The sequence below is a fragment of the Oncorhynchus keta genome, chromosome 1 (genome assembly GCF_023373465.1).
Source record: "Oncorhynchus keta strain PuntledgeMale-10-30-2019 chromosome 1, Oket_V2, whole genome shotgun sequence".
NCBI classification, from domain to species: Eukaryota; Metazoa; Chordata; class Actinopteri; order Salmoniformes; family Salmonidae; genus Oncorhynchus; species Oncorhynchus keta.
This window is the reverse complement of record NC_068421.1, coordinates 90023546-90045305: the sequence shown is the minus strand read 5'-3', so window position 1 is coordinate 90045305 and position 21760 is coordinate 90023546. Positions and strand designations below refer to the sequence as shown.

The window sequence follows — 21760 nt, the reverse complement described above, 5'->3', positions numbered from 1 at the left end:
TGTGTGCTGTTACAACAACAGAGAGTTCCTGTTGTCGGAGGTGAGAGCAGGAAAGGGAGCTAAAACAATGCATCGTCATGACGACAAAACAAATCTGCTTTACATTTAGAAAGGGCATTGTTGTTCCTGTAAGACTACAACACCAAGAAAAAGGCTTTCTAAAACAGCCCCACAAAAACACTAAACAAATCAACAACCCTGATCAATGCCTCAACTCCATACAAAACAAAATCAACAACCCTGATCAATGTCTCCAAATCAACAAACCTAGCTTCATATATAAAACTGTAAACAAATCCTACAAACAACCTAAAAAACAACTTCACAGTTGTTAGTTCTCATTCACAGTGGTTGAAAACACAGACAGAAGTCTGGTCTGGAAATGTGCACTGCATAGAGTCAGAGGGCAGTGAAGAGTTCATCAGCTTACAGTATCAGTCAATGACAGACCCTATGACACCTATCCACAATTACTGACAGTAGATACATCCCCCCCCTACCTACCAGTAAGGTCTGCTGCAGTCCCTTGGTTCTCCTCATGGTCTTGATTAGGCGCCAGCCTATCTTTTTGGCGTACCACACTGAGGCCAACATGTCCCCCTCTGGTACGGCTCGCGCTAACACACACACACCTCCTGATCGTGGGTCTGTCTGTGGGGACCTGAAAGGGGTCTGTCGAGGAGCAGAGCTCAGGAGATGCTAACTTGTCCCCCTGCGTCGCACAACACAGCCAGCATGTCACCGCCAAGCAGAACGCTGAGCCACAAGCCCGGAGTGTGTGTGTGGCGGGTACGAGATAAGGAACCGCTGCTCTGTCTGCTTCCAGCGGCACACACACACACACACACACACACACACACACACACACACACACACACACACACACACACACACACACACACACACACACACACACACACACACACACACACACACACACACACACACACACGACGCTAAGGGACAGTGATGAGAGACGAGTGGTTGGCATGGGAGGGAGACAGCAGGTTTAGAGGACTCTAAATTTCCGTCTGCTGAATCATTCACTTAGAGAGAGAAGGGGAGAGAGAGAGAAGGGGAGGCGGAGGTGGATCATTTCTCACCGTTGTCTCACTCTTCCCCATCCCTCTTCCCAGCCCCATCACCACATTCTGTCCCCCCTCCTCTCCCCTCCTCTCTCAGGCAGGAGAGCCCCTCTACTAAGTCATACCAGAGAGCCCCTCCACTAAGTCATAACAGAGATCCCCTCCGCTAAGTCATACCAGAGAGCCCCTCCACTAAGTCATACCAGAGAGCCCCTCCACTAAGTCATACCAGAGAGCCCCTCCACTAAGTCATACCAGAGAGCCCCTCCACTAAGTCATACCAGAGAGCCCCTCCACTAAGTCATACCAGAGAGCCCCTCCACTAAGTCATACCAGAGAGCCCCTCCACTAAGTCATACTAGAGAGCCCCTCCACTAAGTCATACCAGAGAGCCCCTCCACTAAGTCATACTAGAGAGCCCCTCCGCTAAGTCATACTAGAGAGCCCCTCCGCTAAGTCATACTAGAGAGCCCCTCCGCTAAGTCATACTAGAGAGCCCCTCCGCTAAGTCATACTAGAGAGCCCCTCCGCTAAGTCATACTAGAGAGCCCCTCCACTAAGCCCCTCCATAAGCCACCAGAGAGCCCCTCCGCTAAGTCATACTAGAGAGCCCCTCCGCTAAGTCATACCAGAGAGCCCCTCCACTAAGCCATACTAGAGAGCCCCTCCACTAAGTCATACTAGAGAGCCCTCCCGCTAAGTCATACTAGAGAGCCCCTCCACTAAGTCATACTAGAGAGCCCCTCCACTAAGTCATACTAGAGAGCCCCTCCACTAAGTCATACTAGAGAGCCCCTCCACTAAGTCATACTAGAGAGCCCCTCCACTAAGTCATACTAGAGAGCCCCTCCACTAAGTCATACTAGAGAGCCCCTCCACTAAGCCATACTAGAGAGCCCCTCCACTAAGTCATACTAGAGAGCCCTCCCGCTAAGTCATACTAGAGAGCCCCTCCACTAAGTCATACTAGAGAGCCCCTCCACTAAGTCATACTAGAGAGCCCCTCCACTAAGTCATACTAGAGAGCCCCTCCACTAAGTCATACTAGAGAGCCCTTCCACTAAGTCATACTAGAGAGCCCCTCCACTAAGTCATACTAGAGAGCCCCTCCACTAAGTCATACTAGAGAGCCCCTCCACTATAGTCAACAACTTTAGATAAGACGCAGAGCTCCTCCACAGCAGGTTGAGTCTCCGACCAGCCAATCACTCATTCACTTCCGTCCCTCCATGTCTCTCTGAGGGCAGAAGTTGGCACTTCTCATAGTCTACCCTAATATAGTACATTAGCTTAATGACACAGAGAGGTACTGGCCTGCGATCACTAAGGCTTCATTCACACAGGCAACCCAATTCAGATATGTTTTTCTCAAAAAAAAGATCTGATGTGATTGGTCAAAAGACCAATTCGTGAAAAAACATATATCTGAATTAGGCTGCCTGTGTGAACTTTCTCTAGGTGTGTCCACACTGCACCTCAGCCCTGGGATAAGAGATTTTATCCCGGGGATAACATAGTATTCACACTTACACATTCTAGTGGGCTAGCACCAACCTTAACCCAAGGCTAGCTGGTCCTGCTCCGGAGCAGGGGTAACGTCGACTTTACGGGGTTAGCCCCAGAAACACGGTGAAACAGGGTCAAGAACAAGGCCTAGAATGCTCACTGTCCAATCAAAAGCTGCACTATCACTTAATTCACATATGCTTGTGATGCCTGTAATGTGTTCTGTATAATAATAATAATAATAATAATAATAATAATAATAATAATAATAATAATATTATGTTATATTGGTAAGTTACATTTCCCCGTAATGTGTTCTGTATGTTATTTGGTAAGTTACATTTCCCCGTAATGTGTTCTGTATGTTAATTGGTAAGTTACATTTCCCCGTAATGTGTTCTGTATGTTATATTGATAAGTTACATTTCCCTGTAATGTGTTCTGTATGTTATATTGGTAAGTTACATTTCCCTGTAATGTGTTCTGTATGTTATATTGATAAGTTACATTTCCCCGTAATGTGTTCTGTATGTTATATTGGTAAGTTACATTTCCCTGTAATGTGTTCTGTATGTTATATTGGTAAGTTACATTTCCCTGTAATGTGTTCTGTATGTTATATTGATAAGTTACAGAACACATTACAGGGAAATGTATGTTATATTGTTAAGTAACATTTCCTCCATACAGCTGAGGGCAAAAAGCCTAAATTCTTTCATCTAGGCAAAAGCATTGGTTGCTAATGCCGAACAAAATGGTTTGCTTTGCAGGCTGGCTAATGTCTTCTCACTCTACAGCTGAAAGGGCAGCAAACCCTCCATTTTCATCTGTTTTCTATTGACATTTAGTTGGATAAATCCATGACAATAATATTGTTGTATGATTTCACCAGGGTCAGAAAAGTTGATGTCTCGTTCGTGCAACAACCTTCTCTGTACAGGGGGTAAGATGGCATTTAAAAAATGAAACATTGTTGCTGAGGTCCGACAAACCATCAGTGTTGGAAATCCAATGCTCGGCTAGAATTTAGAGCAAAACATGTGGTAATAAATGTCTTATTGTTTATATTGTTGGTCTCGTGTCAGAGATGGAATGTTGGTCTCGTGTCAGAGATGGAATGTTGGTCTCGTGTCAGAGATGGAATGTTGGTCTCGTGTCAGAGATGGAATGTTGGTCTCGTGTCAGAGATGGAATGTTGGTCTCGTGTCAGAGATGGAATGTTGGTCTCGTGTCAGAGATGGAATGTTGGTCTCGTGTCAGAGATGGAATGTTGGTCTCGTGTCAGAGATGGAATGTTGGTCTCGTGTCAGAGATGGAATGTTGGTCGCGTGTCAGAGATGGAATGTTGGTCGCGTGTCAGAGATGGAATGTTGGTCGCGTGTCAGAGATGGAATGTTGGTCTCGTGTCAGAGATGGAATGTTGGTCTCGTGTCAGAGATGGAATGTTGGTCTCGTGTCAGAGATAGAATGTTGGTCTCGTGTCAGAGATGGAATGTTGGTCTCGTGTCAGAGATGGAATGTTGGTCTCGTGTCAGAGATGGAATGTTGGTCTCGTGTCAGAGATGGAATGTTGGTCTCGTGTCAGAGATGGAATGTTGGTCTCGTGTCAGAGATGGAATGTTGGTCTCGTGTCAGAGATGGAATGTTGGTCTCGTGTCAGAGATGGAATGTTGGTCTCGTGTCAGAGATGGAATGTTGGTCTCGTGTCAGAGATGGAATGTTGGTCTCGTGTCAGAGATGGAATGTTGGTCTCGTGTCAGAGATGGAATGTTGGTCTCGTGTCAGAGATGGAATGTTGGTCTCGTGTCAGAGATGGAATGTTGGTCTCGTGTCAGAGATGGAATGTTGGTCTCGTGTCAGAGATGGAATGTTGGTCTCGTGTCAGAGATGGAATGTTGGTCTCGTGTCAGAGATAGAATGTTGGTCTCGTGTCAGAGATAGAATGTTGGTCTCGTGTCAGAGATAGAATGTTGGTCTCGTGTCAGAGATAGAATGTTGGTCTCGTGTCAGAGATAGAATGTTGGTCTCGTGTCAGAGATGGAATGTTGGTCTCGTGTCAGAGATGGAATGTTGGTCTCGTGTCAGAGATAGAATGTTGGTCTCGTGTCAGAGATGGAATGTTGGTCTCGTGTCAGAGATGGAATGTTGGTCTCGTGTCAGAGATGGAATGTTGGTCTCATGTCAGAGATGGAATGTCGGCCCAGGGTCAGAGATAGAATGTTGGTCTCGTGTCAGAGATAGAATGTTGGTCTCGTGTCAGAGATAGAATGTTGGTCTCGTGTCAGAGATAGAATGTTGGTCCTGGGGTCAGAAGATGGAATGTTGGTCTGCCCATCAGTAGCACCTATCTGTACTCTGTATGGCACCAGGCCCATCAGTATATTAGAGGTTGACCGATTATGATATTTCGACGCCGGTACCGATTATTGGAGGACCAAAAAAGCCGATACCGATTAATTATTATTATTTTTTTGTAATAATGACAATTACAACAACACTTATTTTTACTTAATATAATACATCAATAAAATCTATTTAGCATCAAATAAATAATGAAATGTGTTCAATTTGGTTTAAATAATGCAAAAACAAAGTGTTGGAGAAGAAAATAAAAGTGCAATATGTGCCATGTAAGAAAGCTAACATTTCAGTTCCTTGCTCAGAACATGAGAACATATGAAAGCTGGTGGTTCATTTTAACATGAGTCTTCAATATTCCCAGGTAAGAAGTTTTAGGTTATAGTTATTATAGGAATTATAGGACTATTTCCCTCTATACCATTTGTATTTCATATACCTTTGACTATTGGATGTTGCCAGTGTAACAGTATAGCTTCCGTCCCTCTAGTTAGCGCGCGCTAACTAGCTAGCCATTTCACTTCGGTTACACCAGCCTCATCTCGGGAGTTGATAGGCTTGAAGTCATAAACAGCGCAATGCTTGACGCACAACGAAGAGCTGCTGGCAAAACGCACGAAAGTGCCGTTTGAATGTTTACGCGCCTGCTTCTGCCTACCACCGCTCAGTCAGATACTTGTATCTTCGTATGCTCAGTCAGATTATATGCAATGCAGGACACGCTAGATAATATCTAGTAATATCATCAACCATGTGTAGTTAACTAGTGATTATGATTGATTGTTTTTTATAAGATGAGTTTAATGCTAGCTAGCAACTTACCTTGGCTTACTGCATTCGCGTAACAGGCAGTCTCTTTGTGGAGTGCAACGAGAGAGAGGCAGGTCGTTGCGTTGGACTAGTTAACTGTTAACTGCAAGATTGGATCCCCCGAGCTGACAAGGTGAAAATCTGTCGTTCTGCCCCTGAACAAGGCAGTTAACCCACCGTTCCTAGGCCGTCATTGAAAATAAGAATGTGTTCTTAACTGACTTGCCTAGTTAAATAAAGGTATATAAAAAATATATGATTTTTTAAAAACTTTATTTTTTTTTAAATACCGATTTGAGATTGTTATGAAAACTTGAATTCGGCCCCAATTAATCGGCCATTCCGATTAATCGGTCGACCTCTAATCTATATGTACTCTGTATGGCACCAGGCCCATCAGTACTCTGTATGGCACCAGGCCCATCAGTACTCTGTATGGCACCAGGCCCATCAGTACTCTGTATGGCACCAGGCCCATCAGTACTCTGTATGGCACCAGGCGCATCAGTACTCTGTATGGCACCAGGCGCATCAGTACTCTGTATGGCACCAGGCGCATCAGTACTCTGTATGGCACCAGGCGCATCAGTACTCTGTATGGCACCAGGCCCATCAGTACTCTGTATGGCACCAGGCCCATCAGTACTCTGTATGGAACCAGGCCCATCAGTACTCTGTATGGAACCAGGCCCATCAGTACTCTGTATGGAACCAGGCCCATCAGTACTCTGTATGGAACCAGGCCCATCAGTACTCTGTATGGAACCAGGCCCATCAGTACTCTGTATGGAACCAGGCCCATCAGTACTCTGTATGGAACCAGGCCCATCAGTACTCTGTATGGCACCAGCTCCATCAGTACCATTTATCTGTACTCTGTATGGCACCAGGCACATCTGTACTCTGTATGGCACCAGGCCCATCAGTACCGCCTATCTGTACTCTGCATGGCACCAGGTCCATCAGTACCGCCTATCTGTACTCTGTATGGCACCAGGTCCATCAGTACCGCCTATCTGTACTCTGTATGGCACCAGGTCCATCAGTACCGCCTATCTGTACTCTGTATGCCATCAGGCCCATCTGTACTCTGTACGGCACCAGGTCCATCAGTACCGCCTATCTGTACGGCACCAGGTCCATCAGTACCGCCTATCTGTACTCTGTATGGCACCAGGCCCATCTGTACTCTGTATGGCACCAGGTCCATCAGTACCGCCTGTCTGTACTCTGTATGGCACCAGGTCCATCAGTACCGCCTATCTGTACTCTGTATGCCATCATGCCCATCTGTAGTCTGTATGGCACCAGGTCCATCAGTACCGCCTATCTGCACTCTGTATGGCATCAGGTCCATCAGTACCGCCTGTCTGTACTCTGTATGGCACCAGGTCCATCAGTACCGCCTGTCTGTACTCTGTATGGCACCAGGCCCATCTGTACTCTGTATGGCATCAGGTCCATCAGTACCGCCTATCTGTACTCTGTATGGCACCAGGCCAATCTCTTTGCCCAGACCGGAATTAAATGGAGCAGTTGAAGATAGCTCATGCACTTATTGGCCTGAAGGAGCAGTCCACATATCACAGCATGGACTCAACTCTGCTCCTATAAACACTAGGTTCACTGGACAGGAGATGGCTACTGACGGGAAGGAGACGTACAAAACTAAATCAAATCAAATCAAATGTATTTATATAGCCCTTCGTACATCAGCTGATATCTCAAAGTGCTGTACAGAAACCCAGCCTAAAACCCCAAACAGCAAGCAATGCAGGTGTAAATGAAATCTGACAGGATGGTTGAAGCCATAACCATTAGCCAAACATTTTTTAACGGTCTATTTCCCAGAAGGCCATTTTTCATGACATAAAGCTTACTTCCTCAATGAAAATGAGCTGAATACTAAACAAATATATATGCCAACAGTTGATCAAATCAAGATGTTATTGGTCACATACACATGGTTAGCAGATGTTATTGGTCACATACACATGATTAGCAGATATTATTTGCAGCAGAGCCAGCAGAGCCAGCTACAAGATCACAAAGACACACAAATGAGCCCTTTTGCAATCCAAAGCCATGACATCCATGTAAACAGAAAAGACAAAACAACGTTGCTCCTAGCCATCTCAAAGCTGGCAAGCTCTCTATGGGTAATGGTGCCACCTAGGGCTGGCAACGTGTTACTGCAACACTGGCAGAAATACTGACAATGTAAGAGCTATAGAAGTGTTATCAACAAATGAAATAACTAAAAAGCAACAACAAAAACGCTTGGGCAGCGAGGTGGTCAGAGATGTGGTCAGAGTGGGCAGCGAGGTGGTCAGAGTGGGCAGCGAGGTGGTCAGAGTGGGCAGCGAGGTGGTCAGAGTGGGCAGCGAGGTGGTCAGAGTGGGCAGCGAGGTGGTCAGAGTGGGCAGCGAGGTGGTCAGAGTGGGCAGCGAGGTGGTCAGAGTGGGCAGCGAGGTGGTCAGAGTGGGCAGCGAGGTGGTCAGAGTGGGCAGCGAGGTGGTCAGAGTGGGCAGCGATGTGGTCAGAGTGGGCAGCGATGTGGTCAGAGTGGCAGCGAGGTGGTCTGATGAGGTGGTGGTCAGAGTGGGCAGCGATGTGGTCAGAGTGGGCAGCGATGTGGTCAGAGTGGGCAGCGATGTGGTCAGAGTGGGCAGCGATGTGGTCAGAGTGGGCAGCGATGTGGTCAGAGTGGGCAGCGAGGTGGTCAGAGTGGGCAGCGAGGTGGTCAGAGTGGGCAGCGAGGTGGTCAGAGTGGGCAGCGAGGTGGTCAGAGTGGGCAGCGAGGTGGTCAGAGTGGGCAGCGATGTGGTCAGAGTGGGCAGCGATGTGGTCAGAATGGAAAGCGATGTGGTCAGAATGGGAAGCGATGTGGTCAGAATGGGAAGCGATGTGGTCAGAATGGAAAGCGATGTGGTCAGAATGGAAAGCGATGTGGTCAGAATGGGAAGCGATGTGGTCAGAATGGAAAGCGATGTGGTCAGAATGGGAAGCGATGTGGTCAGAATGGAAAGCGATGTGGTCAGAATGGGAAGCGATGTGGTCAGAATGGGAAGCGATGTGGTCAGAATGGAAAGCGATGTGGTCAGAATGGGAAGCGATGTGGTCAGAATGGAAAGCGATGTGGTCAGAATGGGAAGCGATGTGGTCAGAGTGGGCAGCGATGTGGTCAGAGTGGGCAGCGATGTGGTCAGAATGGGAAGCGATGTGGTCATTCCGAGGCGACATAACGGAGCGTGGCACAGCAGGTGGTTGGGTCAGTTGGTGTTACCTGTAGAAGGGCGTGGTGGGTAGCATACAGCGTAGAGAAGTCAGGAACAGGAACGTCCTCATAGCCTACAGGCGAGCCAGCGTCGAAGATACACTCCAACGACTCTACCTACAGTACAGAGGACAGGGACTCAGCATGTTACTACAAGGTGTACACACACACACACACACACACACACACACACACACACACACACACACACACACACACACACACACACACACACACACACACACACACACACACACACACACACACACACACACACACAGAGAGCATTTGGAAAGTATTCAGACCCCTGGACTTTCTACACATTTTTGTTACGTTACAGCCTTATTCTAAAATTGATTCAATTGTCCCCCCCCCCAATCTACCCACAATAGCCCATAATGACGAAGCAAAAACATGTCAAGTTTTCAGACCCTTTATTCAGTACTTTGTTGAAGCACCTTTGGCAGCGATTACAGCCTCGACTCTTCTTGGGTATGACGCTACAAGCTCGGCACACCTGTCTTTTTGGACTTCTTACAGGTTGGATGGGGAGCGTCGCTGCACAGCTATTTTCAGGTCTCTCCAGCGATGTCCGGGCTCTGGCTGGGCCACTCAAGGACATTCAGAGATTTGTTCTGAATCCACTCCTGTGTTGTCTTGGCTGTGTGCTTAGGGTTATTGTCCTGTTGGAAGGTGAACCTTCTCCCCAGTCTGAGGTCCTGAGCGCTCTGGAGAAGGTTTTCATCAAGGATCTCTCTGTACTTCGCTCCGTTCGTCTTTCTCGCGATCCTGACTAGTCTCCCAGTCTCTGTCGCTGAAAAACATCCCGACAGTATGATGCTGCCACCACCATGTTTCACTGTAGGTACCAGGTTTCCTCCAAACGTAACGCTTGGCATTCAGGCCAGGGTGTTCAATGTTTGTTTCATCAGACCAGAGAATCTTGTTTCTCATAATCAGAGTCTTTAGGTGCCTTTTAGCAAACTCCAAGTGGGCTGAGTGGCTTCACCGATTACTCACTTTGGCTGGGCGGCCTGCTCTAGGAAGAGTCTTGGTGGTTCCAAACGTCATCCATTTAAGAATGGAGGCCACTGTGTTCTTGGGGAGCTTCAATGGTGCAGATTTGTTTGGGTACCCTTCCCCAGATGGACTGTCAACTGTGGGACCTTATATAGACATGTGTGTGCCTTCTCAAATCATGTCCAATCAACTCAATTTTCTACAACTCCAGTCAAGTTGTAGAAACATCAAGGATGATAAATGGAAACAGGATGCACATGAGCTCAATTTAGAGTCTCATAACAAAAGGGTCTGAATACGTATGTAAAGAAAGTATTTCTGTTTTATGCAAAACTTCCTAAAAACCTGTTTTTGCTTTGTCATTGTGGGGTATTGTGATGTCATTGTGGGGTATTGTGATGTCATTGTGGGGTAATGTGTTTAATGAGGATATTTTTTTATTTATGTAAATACGTTACTTCTGTAAAAAAATGTAAATGTGCTAAAAATGTATAAAACCTGTTTTTGCTTTGTCATTATGGGGTATTGTGATGTCATTATGGGATATTATGATGTCATTATGGGGTATTGTGATGTCATTATGGGGTATTGTGATGTCATTATGGGGTATTGTGATGTCATTATGGGGTATTGTGATGTCATTATGGGGTATTGTGATGTCGTTATGGGGTATTGTGATGTCATTATGGGGTATTGTGATGTCATTATGGGGTATTGTGATGTCATTGTGGGGTATTGTGATGTCATTATGGGATATTGTGATGTTATTATGGGGTATTGTGATGTCATTATGGGGTATTGTGTGTAGGTTGATGAGGGGGGAAAAAACTATTTAATCCATTTTAGAATAGGGCTGAAATGTAAAATGGGGAAAAGGGGAAGGGGTCTGAATACTTCCCGGATGCACTGTGTACATACAATGTACATACACAACTGAGAGACACTGAAATGTGTTCACACGCAGTGATGAGGTAGGATCAGTATAATGAGATGATATCAAAATCAGCCAGGATGCTGTCTGCTCAGATGGATACTGTAGCCCCCTCAAACTCTGGACCTCGAAGCCAGTTCCAAATCAAATCTAATTGTATTGGTCACATACACATATCCACTGCATGTTATCGTTCCCCTCTAATCAGGGACTGATCTAGACCTGGGACTCTGGAAGCTCGTACGGTCAGAGTTGAAAACCCCTGCTGTAGCCTATACTACGAACGCAACACTAAGAGAAGCCAAAGTTCCCCTCCTGAAGAGAACGCCAAGCTCACAGAGACCATTTCAACTCCACATACAAACACAGACTGATCTCCATGCAAAAATCCACACACTTGGATTTCTTCAAGATGAACAGAGATGATGCGACTGCTGAATGGAAGATGACCGTGACGGCATGAAAAGCCCCCCGTATGAAAGAGTGCAAGTCATGGCGATGCAGAGCTTTGAAAACAGAAACGTGCGTTTGTGCAGCCAGCAAGACGAATGTGTGAGCTGTACGTACATCCCAATGACAATGCACTACGAGTATCCACACATCCTTTACAATTTACAACAACCACTTCCTACTAAAACGTTAGCGATACACTTTATAAAACAACTTAACAAACACGGCCAGTAAATATGACACTACACAGTGAGGGTGAACTTTAATGTGTGAGTGTGGAGAGGTATGGCGGTGTGTGGCGTGTGTCGTAAAAGTATGCTGCTGTGTGTACTGTTGTTCTGGCCAGTACATAAGGTCATGAGGGACAGTGCAGTTAGGTGCAGGCTGGCCCAGCCCCAACAGCCCTGAGGGACCGGAGTCCTGGAGAGAAACAAGATGGCTGCTCCATCTGTCAGGGCCTACAGAGCCAAGCAGCCCAATGGGATGCTACTGTGAGGCTACGCAAACACCCCGCACGGGGCACCACCAAAATAACCACACAGAGACACACAGACCACACACTGAACTAACAAACAAAAACACTAGTCACAGCAAATCTTTAAAAAGAGTCAAAGGCATCACTGAAAACTGTACTTGGGTTTAGTAAATTAGCTTTATGACTTTATGACTCTAGTAAAGAAGTTGCAATATGTCAATGTTCATTGTCTGTGTCAATAGTTAAATACAATTCAGAAGGCAGGGTGGAGCTATGGCCATATTGTCTTTACATATCCAACCCTGTCTGAGCTAATACAGGACCCGAGGTCCTAGAGGAGGTCAATATATGATTGGGCCAAAAATGTAGTTGCAGAGAAGTGGTGTCCTCCCAGCTGCAGGGCCAAGAATAATTCACTAGGTGGCGGAATAGAGCCATTATGAACAATGACCGTGACATCCCACAAGATCCATTTAAACGGGTGTACACAACAAGATTTTGGCCTCGATGAAGCTTTCCCAGACAAGCTTTAGAGATCAGAGACAAAATCCCTATGTTGTTGCCTTCCTCGGGGCACACGGCCGCCACGGAAGCTCATTAAATGTGAGTGGGTCAGAGACGCAATCTGAAGGCTACTGATCCCCGTCTTTGAGCAGTCCCAGACGTCCAGATATTTTCTAACATGTTTGATTTTATGGGCACAAAATCTGCAATCCTCTTGTAGTGTGAGATGGGCAACGACAAGTTCTGAGAACCGTGATTAACAATAGCCAATGAGAGCTCGCCAGAGAATAAGGCAGTGGGTTAATGCTCACTACTATTATGAGTTTTGTAGTTGCCTTTAAAAAAGGTGCAATATACTGGAATCACTCAGTCTAATTTCAGTTTGTGACACAAAACAAGCACTCAGAATGTTCAGAATCATTGTACCATCTAAACCGCTGTGAAATATATTTTATATAACATTGTATTTTCAGCTGTTTGAAGCTGGTCTAAGAAACCGAAAGTAAAAGACGCAACAACAAAAAACCTTAAGGTAAGAACGGGAAGCATAGAAATACTGCCTGTCTTAACCGGTGTAAGGTCATCATCGAAGTAAGCCGATTCAAACACCTGATTGTCTGAGTAATCTTTAGAATGATTACGACATGTAAACCATTTAAATGGGTTTTCCAGGGGAGTATCTGATCGGAATATGTGCCATCGCAATCCTTAGCTCTTTTGAACGTGTGAAGTGAGTTCAGAAAAACGAAAAGTATGAATCTTAGAAATAGTTTACACAAGAAATAAGAATTTGTTCTTAACTGACTTGCCTAGTTAAATAAAGGTTAATTTTTAAAAAAAATACAAACTTTATATGTCCGAACTCAGAATAATGGTTGTTGTGGTAGAATATTCATTTTGATAAGCAATTTTCTACATTTATCAAAGTCCCATCAGATAGCTTGATTTCAGATGTGTCCATGTAAACAGGATTACTAGCTAAACTGTTATTCTCGCAAAGCATGTCAACGTTTAAATCCAACTATTATATTAATCAGATTATTCACACTAATCCTATTATATACTGTAACCAGACAGCAGGTATGGAGAATCCTCACGAGCCCCCCACGCCACATCGTTTAGTGACCTCACCACAACGTTGGCAAGACAACCAACTACAGGACAGAAATGGTTCAATGGACTTTGATGGTCTCGTTGTAGTGTTCACCCAGCATGACTGTAGCCTGTCTGGACTGAAGACTGATTGAGAAACATCTGAACTGTTCTTAATGTCACATGATTAGTGAAAATCTAGAGACAACACGGTAGCACCATATCTAGAAACACGGTAGCACCATATCTAGAGACAACACGGCAGCACCATATCTAGAAACAACACGGTAGCACCATATCTAGAGACACGGTAGCACCATATCTAGAGACAACACGGCAGCACCATATCTAGAGACAACACGGTAGCACCATATCTAGAGACAACACGGCAGCACCATATCTAGAGACACGGTAGCACCATATCTAGAGACAACACGGTAGCACCATATCTAGAAACACGGTAGCACCATATCTAGAGACAACACGGTAGCACCATATCTAGAGACAACACGGTAGCACCATATCTAGAAACAACACGGTAGCACCATATCTAGAAACACGGTAGCACCATATCTAGAAACACGGTAGCACCATATCTAGAGACACGGTAGCACCATACACAGAAACACGGCAGCACCATATCTAGAGACAACACGGTAGCACCATATCTAGAGACAACACGGTAGCACCATATCTAGAGACAACACGGTAGCACCATATCTAGAGACAACACGGCAGCACCATATCTAGAGACACGGCAGCACCATATCTAGAGACAACACGGTAGCACCATATCTAGAAACACGGTAGCACCATATCTAGAGACAACACGGCAGCACCATATCTAGAAACAACACGGTAGCACCATATCTAGAGACACGGCAGCACCATATCTAGAGACAACACGGTAGCACCATATCTAGAGACAACACGGTAGCACCATATCTAGAGACAACACGGTAGCACCATATCTAGAAACACGGTAGCACCATACACAGACAACACGGCAGCACCATATCTAGAGACAACACGGTAGCACCATATCTAGAGACACGGCAGCACCATATCTAGAGACACGGTAGCACCATATCTAGAGACAACACGGTAGCACCATATCTAGAAACACGGTAGCACCATATCTAGAAACACGGTAGCACCATATCTAGAGACAACACGGTAGCACCATATCTAGAAACACGGTAGCACCATATCTAGAAACACGGTAGCACCATATCTAGAAACACGGTAGCACCATATCTAGAAACACGGTAGCACCATATCTAGAGACACGGTAGCACCATACACAGACAACACGGCAGCACCATATCTAGAGACAACACGGTAGCACCATATCTAGAGACAACACGGTAGCACCATATCTAGAGACAACACGGTAGCACCATATCTAGAGACAACACGGCAGCACCATATCTAGAGACACGGCAGCACCATATCTAGAGACACGGCAGCACCATATCTAGAGACAACACGGTAGCACCATATCTAGAGACAACACGGTAGCACCATATCTAGAGACAACACGGCAGCACCATATCTAGAGACACGGCAGCACCATATCTAGAGACACGGCAGCACCATATCTAGAGACAACACGGCAGCACCATATCTAGAGACACGGCAGCACCATATCTAGAGACACGGCAGCACCATATCTAGAGACACGGCAGCACCATATCTAGAGACACGGTAGCACCATATCTAGAGACAACACGGTAGCACCATATCTAGAAACACGGTAGCACCATATCTAGAGACAACACGGCAGCACCATATCTAGAAACAACACGGTAGCACCATATCTAGAGACAACACGGCAGCACCATATCTAGAGACAACACGGTAGCACCATATCTAGAGACAACACGGTAGCACCATATCTAGAGACAACACGGTAGCACCATATCTAGAAACAACACGGTAGCACCATATCTAGAGACAACACGGTAGCACCATATCTAGAGACAACACGGCAGCACCATATCTAGAAACAACACGGTAGCACCATATCTAGAAACAACACGGTAGCACCATATCTAGAAACAACACGGTAGCACCATATCTAGAGACAACACGGTAGCACCATATCTAGAGACAACGGTAGCACCATATCTAGAGACAACACGGTAGCACCATATCTAGAGACAACACGGCAGCACCATATCTAGAGACAACACGGTAGCACCATATCTAGAAACAACACGGCAGCACCATATCTAGAAACAACACGGCAGCACCATATCTAGAGACAACACGGTAGCACCATATCTAGAGACAACACGGCAGCACCATATCTAGAGACACGGTAGCACCATACACAGACAACACGGTAGCACCATATCTAGAGACACGGCAGCACCATATCTAGAGACACGGCAGCACCATATCTAGAGACACGACAGCACCATATCTAGAGACACGGTAGCACCATACACAGACAACACGGCAGCACCATATCTAGAGACAACACGGTAGCACCATACACAGACAACACGGCAGCACCATATCTAGAGACACGGCAGCACCATATCTAGAGACACGGCAGCACCATATCTAGAGACACGACAGCACCATATCTAGAGACACGGTAGCACCATATCTAGAAACACGGTAGCACCATATCTAGAAACACGGTAGCACCATATCTAGAGACAACACGGTAGCACCATATCTAGAGACAACACGGTAGCACCATATCTAGAGACACGGTAGCACCATATCTAGAGACAACACGGTAGCACCATATCTAGAGACACGGTAGCACCATATCTAGAGACAACACGGTAGCACCATATCTAGAAACACGGCAGCACCATATCTAGAGACAACACGGTAGCACCATATCTAGAGACAACACGGTAGCACCATATCTAGAGACACGGTAGCACCATATCTAGAGACAACACGGTAGCACCATATCTAGAGACAACACGGTAGCACCATATCTAGAGACAACACGGTAGCACCATATCTAGAGACAACACGGTAGCACCATATCTAGAGACAACACGGCAGCACCATATCTAGAGACACGGTAGCACCATATCTAGACAACACGGTAGCACCATATCTAGACAACACGGCAGCACCATATCTAGAAACACGGCAGCACCATATCTAGAGACAACACGGTAGCACCATATCTAGAAACAACACGGTAGCACCATATCACAGACAACACGGCAGCACCATATCTAGAGACAACACGGTAGCACCATATCTAGAAACACGGCAGCACCATATCTAGAGACAACACGGCAGCACCATATCTAGAAACAACACGGTAGCACCATATCTAGAGACAACACGGTAGCACCATATCTAGAGACAACACGGTAGCACCATATCTAGAGACAACACGGCAGCACCATATCTAGAGACAACACGGTAGCACCATATCTAGACAACACGGCAGCACCATATCTAGAGACAACACGGTAGCACCATATCTAGAGACAACACGGTAGCACCATATCTAGAGACAACACGGTAGCACCATATCTAGAGACACGGTAGCACCATATCTAGAGACAACACGGTAGCACCATATCTAGAGACAACACGGCAGCACCATATCTAGAGACAACACGGCAGCACCATATCTAGAGACAACACGGTAGCACCATATCTAGAAACACGGCAGCACCATATCTAGAGACAACACGGTAGCACCATATCTAGAAACACGGCAGCACCATATCTAGAGACAACACGGTAGCACCATATCTAGAGACAACACGGCAGCACCATATCTAGAAACAACACGGTAGCACCATATCTAGAGACAACACGGCAGCACCATATCTAGAAAAACACGGCAGCACCATATCTAGAAACAACACGGTAGCACCATATCTAGAAACAACACGGCAGCACCATATCTAGAGACAACACGGTAGCACCATATCTAGAGACAACACGGCAGCACCATATCTAGAAACAACACGGCAGCACCATATCTAGAGACAACACGGTAGCACCATATCTACGGAGCACCATATCTAGAAACACGGCAGCACCATATCTAGAAACAACACGGTAGCACCATATCTAGAGAAACACGGCAGCACCATATCTAGAAACAACACGGTAGCACCATATCTAGAAACAACACGGCAGCACCATATCTAGAGACAACACGGCAGCACCATATCTAGAGACAACACGATAGCACCATATCTAGAGACAACACGGCAGCACCATATCTAGAGACAACACGGCAGCACCATATCTAGAGACAACACGGCAGCACCATATCTAGAGACAACACGGTAGCACCATATCTAGAGACACGGCAGCACCATATCTAGAAACAACACGGCAGCACCATATCTAGAAACACGGTAGCACCATATCTAGAGACAACACGGTAGCACCATATCTAGAGACAACACGGCAGCACCATATCTAGAAACAACACGGCAGCACCATATCTAGAGACAACACGGTAGCACCATATCTAGAAACACGGTAGCACCATATCTAGAGACAACACGGTAGCACCATATCTAGAAACACGGCAGCACCATATCTAGAGACAACACGGCAGCACCATATCTAGAGACAACACGGTAGCACCATATCTAGAGACAACACGGTAGCACCATATCTAGAAACAACACGGCAGCACCATATCTAGAGACAACACGGTAGCACCATATCTAGAGACACGGTAGCACCATATCTAGAAACACGGCAGCACCATATCTAGAAACAACACGGTAGCACCATATCTAGAAACACGGCAGCACCATATCTAGAAACAACACGGTAGCACCATATCTAGAAACAACACGGCAGCACCATATCTAGAGACAACACGGTAGCACCATATCTAGAGACACGGTAGCACCATATCTAGAAACACGGCAGCACCATATCTAGAAACAACACGGTAGCACCATATCTAGAAACAACACGGCAGCACCATATCTAGAGACAACACGGTAGCACCATATCTAGAGACAACACGGTAGCACCATATCTAGAAACAACACGGCAGCACCATATCTAGAGACAACACGGTAGCACCATATCTAGAAACACGGCAGCACCATATCTAGAGACAACACGGTAGCACCATATCTAGAAACACGGCAGCACCATATCTAGAGACAACACGGCAGCACCATATCTAGAGACAACACGGTAGCACCATATCTAGAGACAACACGGTAGCACCATATCTAGAGACAACACGATAGCACCATATCTAGAGACAACACGGTAGCACCATATCTAGAGACACGGCAGCACCATATCTAGAGACAACACGGCAGCACCATATCTAGAAACAACACGGTAGCACCATATCTAGAAACACGGCAGCACCATATCTAGAAACAACACGGTAGCACCATATCTAGAAACAACATATCTAGGACACAGCACCATATCTAGAGACAACACGGTAGCACCATATCTAGAAACAACACGGCAGCACCATATCTAGAGACAACACGGTAGCACCATATCTAGAAACACGGCAGCACCATATCTAGAGACAACACGGCAGCACCATATCTAGAAACACGGTAGCACCATATCTAGAAACAACACGGCAGCACCATATCTAGAGACAACACGGTAGCACCATATCTAGAGACAACACGGTAGCACCATATCTAGAAAAACACGGCAGCACCATATCTAGAAACAACACGGTAGCACCATATCTAGAAACACGGCAGCACCATATCTAGAAACACGGCAGCACCATATCTAGAAACAACACGGCAGCACCATATCTAGAAACACGGCAGCACCATATCTAGAAACAACACGGTAGCACCATATCTAGAAACAACACGGCAGCACCATATCTAGAGACAACACGGTAGCACCATATCTAGAGACACGGTAGCACCATATCTAGAAACACGGCAGCACCATATCTAGAAACAACACGGTAGCACCATATCTAGAAAAACACGGCAGCACCATATCTAGAAACAACACGGTAGCACCATATCTAGAAACAACACGGCAGCACCATATCTAGAGACAACACGGTAGCACCATATCTAGAGACAACACGGTAGCACCATATCTAGAAACACGGCAGCACCATATCTAGAAACAACACGGTAGCACCATATCTAGAAACACGGCAGCACCATATCTAGAGACAACACGGCAGCACCATATCTAGAGACAACACGGTAGCACCATATCTAGAGACAACACGGTAGCACCATATCTAGAAACAACACGGCAGCACCATATCTAGAGACAACACGGTAGCACCATATCTAGAGACACGGTAGCACCATATCTAGAAACACGGCAGCACCATATCTAGAAACAACACGGTAGCACCATATCTAGAAACACGGCAGCACCATATCTAGAAACAACACGGTAGCACCATATCTAGAAACAACACGGCAGCACCATATCTAGAGACAACACGGCAGCACCATATCTAGAGACAACACGATAGCACCATATCTAGAGAAACACGATAGCACCATATCTAGAGACAACACGGCAGCACCATATCTAGAGACAACACGGCAGCACCATATCTAGAGACAACACGGCAGCACCATATCTAGAGACAACACGGTAGCACCATATCTAGAGACAACACGGCAGCACCATATCTAGAGACAACACGGCAGCACCATATCTAGAGACAACACGGCAGCACCATATCTAGAGACACGGTAGCACCATATCTAGAAACACGGTAGCACCATATCTAGAAACAACACGGTAGCACCATATCTAGAAACAACACGGCAGCACCATATCTAGAGACAACACGGTAGCACCATATCTAGAAACAACACGGTAGCACCATATCTAGAAACAACACGGTAGCACCATATCTAGAAACAACACGGCAGCACCATATCTAGAGACAACACGGTAGCACCATATCTAGAAACAACACGGTAGCACCATATCTAGAGACAACACGGTAGCACCATATCTAGAGACAACACGGCAGCACCATATCTAGAGACAACACGGTAGCACCATATCTAGAAACAACACGGTAGCACCATATCTAGAGACAACACGGTAGCACCATATCTAGAGACAACACGGTAGCGCCATATCTAGAAACACGGCAGCACCATATCTAGAACAACACGGCAGCACCATATCTAGAAACAACACGGCAGCACCATATCTAGAAACAACACGGTAGCACCATATCTAGAAACAACACGGCAGCACCATATCTAGAGACAACACGGTAGCACCATATCTAGAGACAACACGGTAGCACCATATCTAGAGACAACACGGTAGCACCATATCTAGAGACAACACGGCAGCACCATATCTAGAGACAACACGGTAGCACCATATCTAGAGACAACACGGTAGCACCATATCTAGAGACAACACGGTAGCACCATATCTAGAGACAACACGGCAGCACCATATCTAGAGACAACACGGCAGCACCATATCTAGAGACAACACGGTAGCACCATATCTAGAGACAACACGGTAGCACCATATCTAGAGACAACACGGTAGCACCATATCTAGAGACAACACGGTAGCACCATATCTAGAAACAACACGGCAGCACCATATCTAGAGACAACACGGTAGCACCATATCTAGAAACAACGGTAGCACCATATCTAGAAACAACACGGTAGCACCATATCTAGAAACAACACGGCAGCACCATATCTAGAGACAACACGGTAGCACCATATCTAGAAACAACACGGCAGCACCATATCTAGAGACAACACGGTAGCGCCATATCTAGAGGCAACACGGTAGCACCATATCTAGAGACACGGTAGCACCATATCTAGAAACAACACGGCAGCACCATATCTAGAGACAACACGGTAGCACCATATCTAGAGACAACACGGTAGCACCATATCTAGAGACAACACGGCAGCACCATATCTAGAGACAACACGGTAGCACCATATCTAGAGACAACACGGTAGCACCATATCTAGAAACACGGCAGCACCATATCTAGAGACAACACGGCAGCACCATATCTAGAGACAACACGGTAGCACCATATCTAGAGACAACACGGTAGCACCATATCTAGAAACAACACGGCAGCACCATATCTAGAGACAACACGGCAGCACCATATCTAGAGACAACACGGTAGCACCATATCTAGAGACAACACGGTAGCACCATATCTAGAGACAACACGGCAGCACCATATCTAGAGACACGGTAGCACCATATCTAGAGACAACACGGTAGCACCATATCTAGAAACAACA

General features: G+C 46.0%; 1 protein-coding gene across 14 annotated transcripts in view; it reads right to left on the bottom strand.

Moving 5' to 3' along the window:
* Positions 1-21760, bottom strand: part of LOC118396031 (disks large homolog 1-like) — a 356822-nt gene that overhangs the window by 196867 nt on the left and 138195 nt on the right. For 12 of the 14 annotated variants that reach the window (XR_008065634.1, XR_008065635.1, XR_008065654.1 and 9 more), the window contains exon 5: positions 9046-9153. The exons of the other annotated variants lie outside the window; for them this stretch is intronic. The gene's annotated coding sequence lies outside the window, so the exon portion shown is untranslated. The remainder of the gene's footprint in view (positions 1-9045; positions 9154-21760) is intronic. 14 annotated transcript variants of the gene reach the window in all.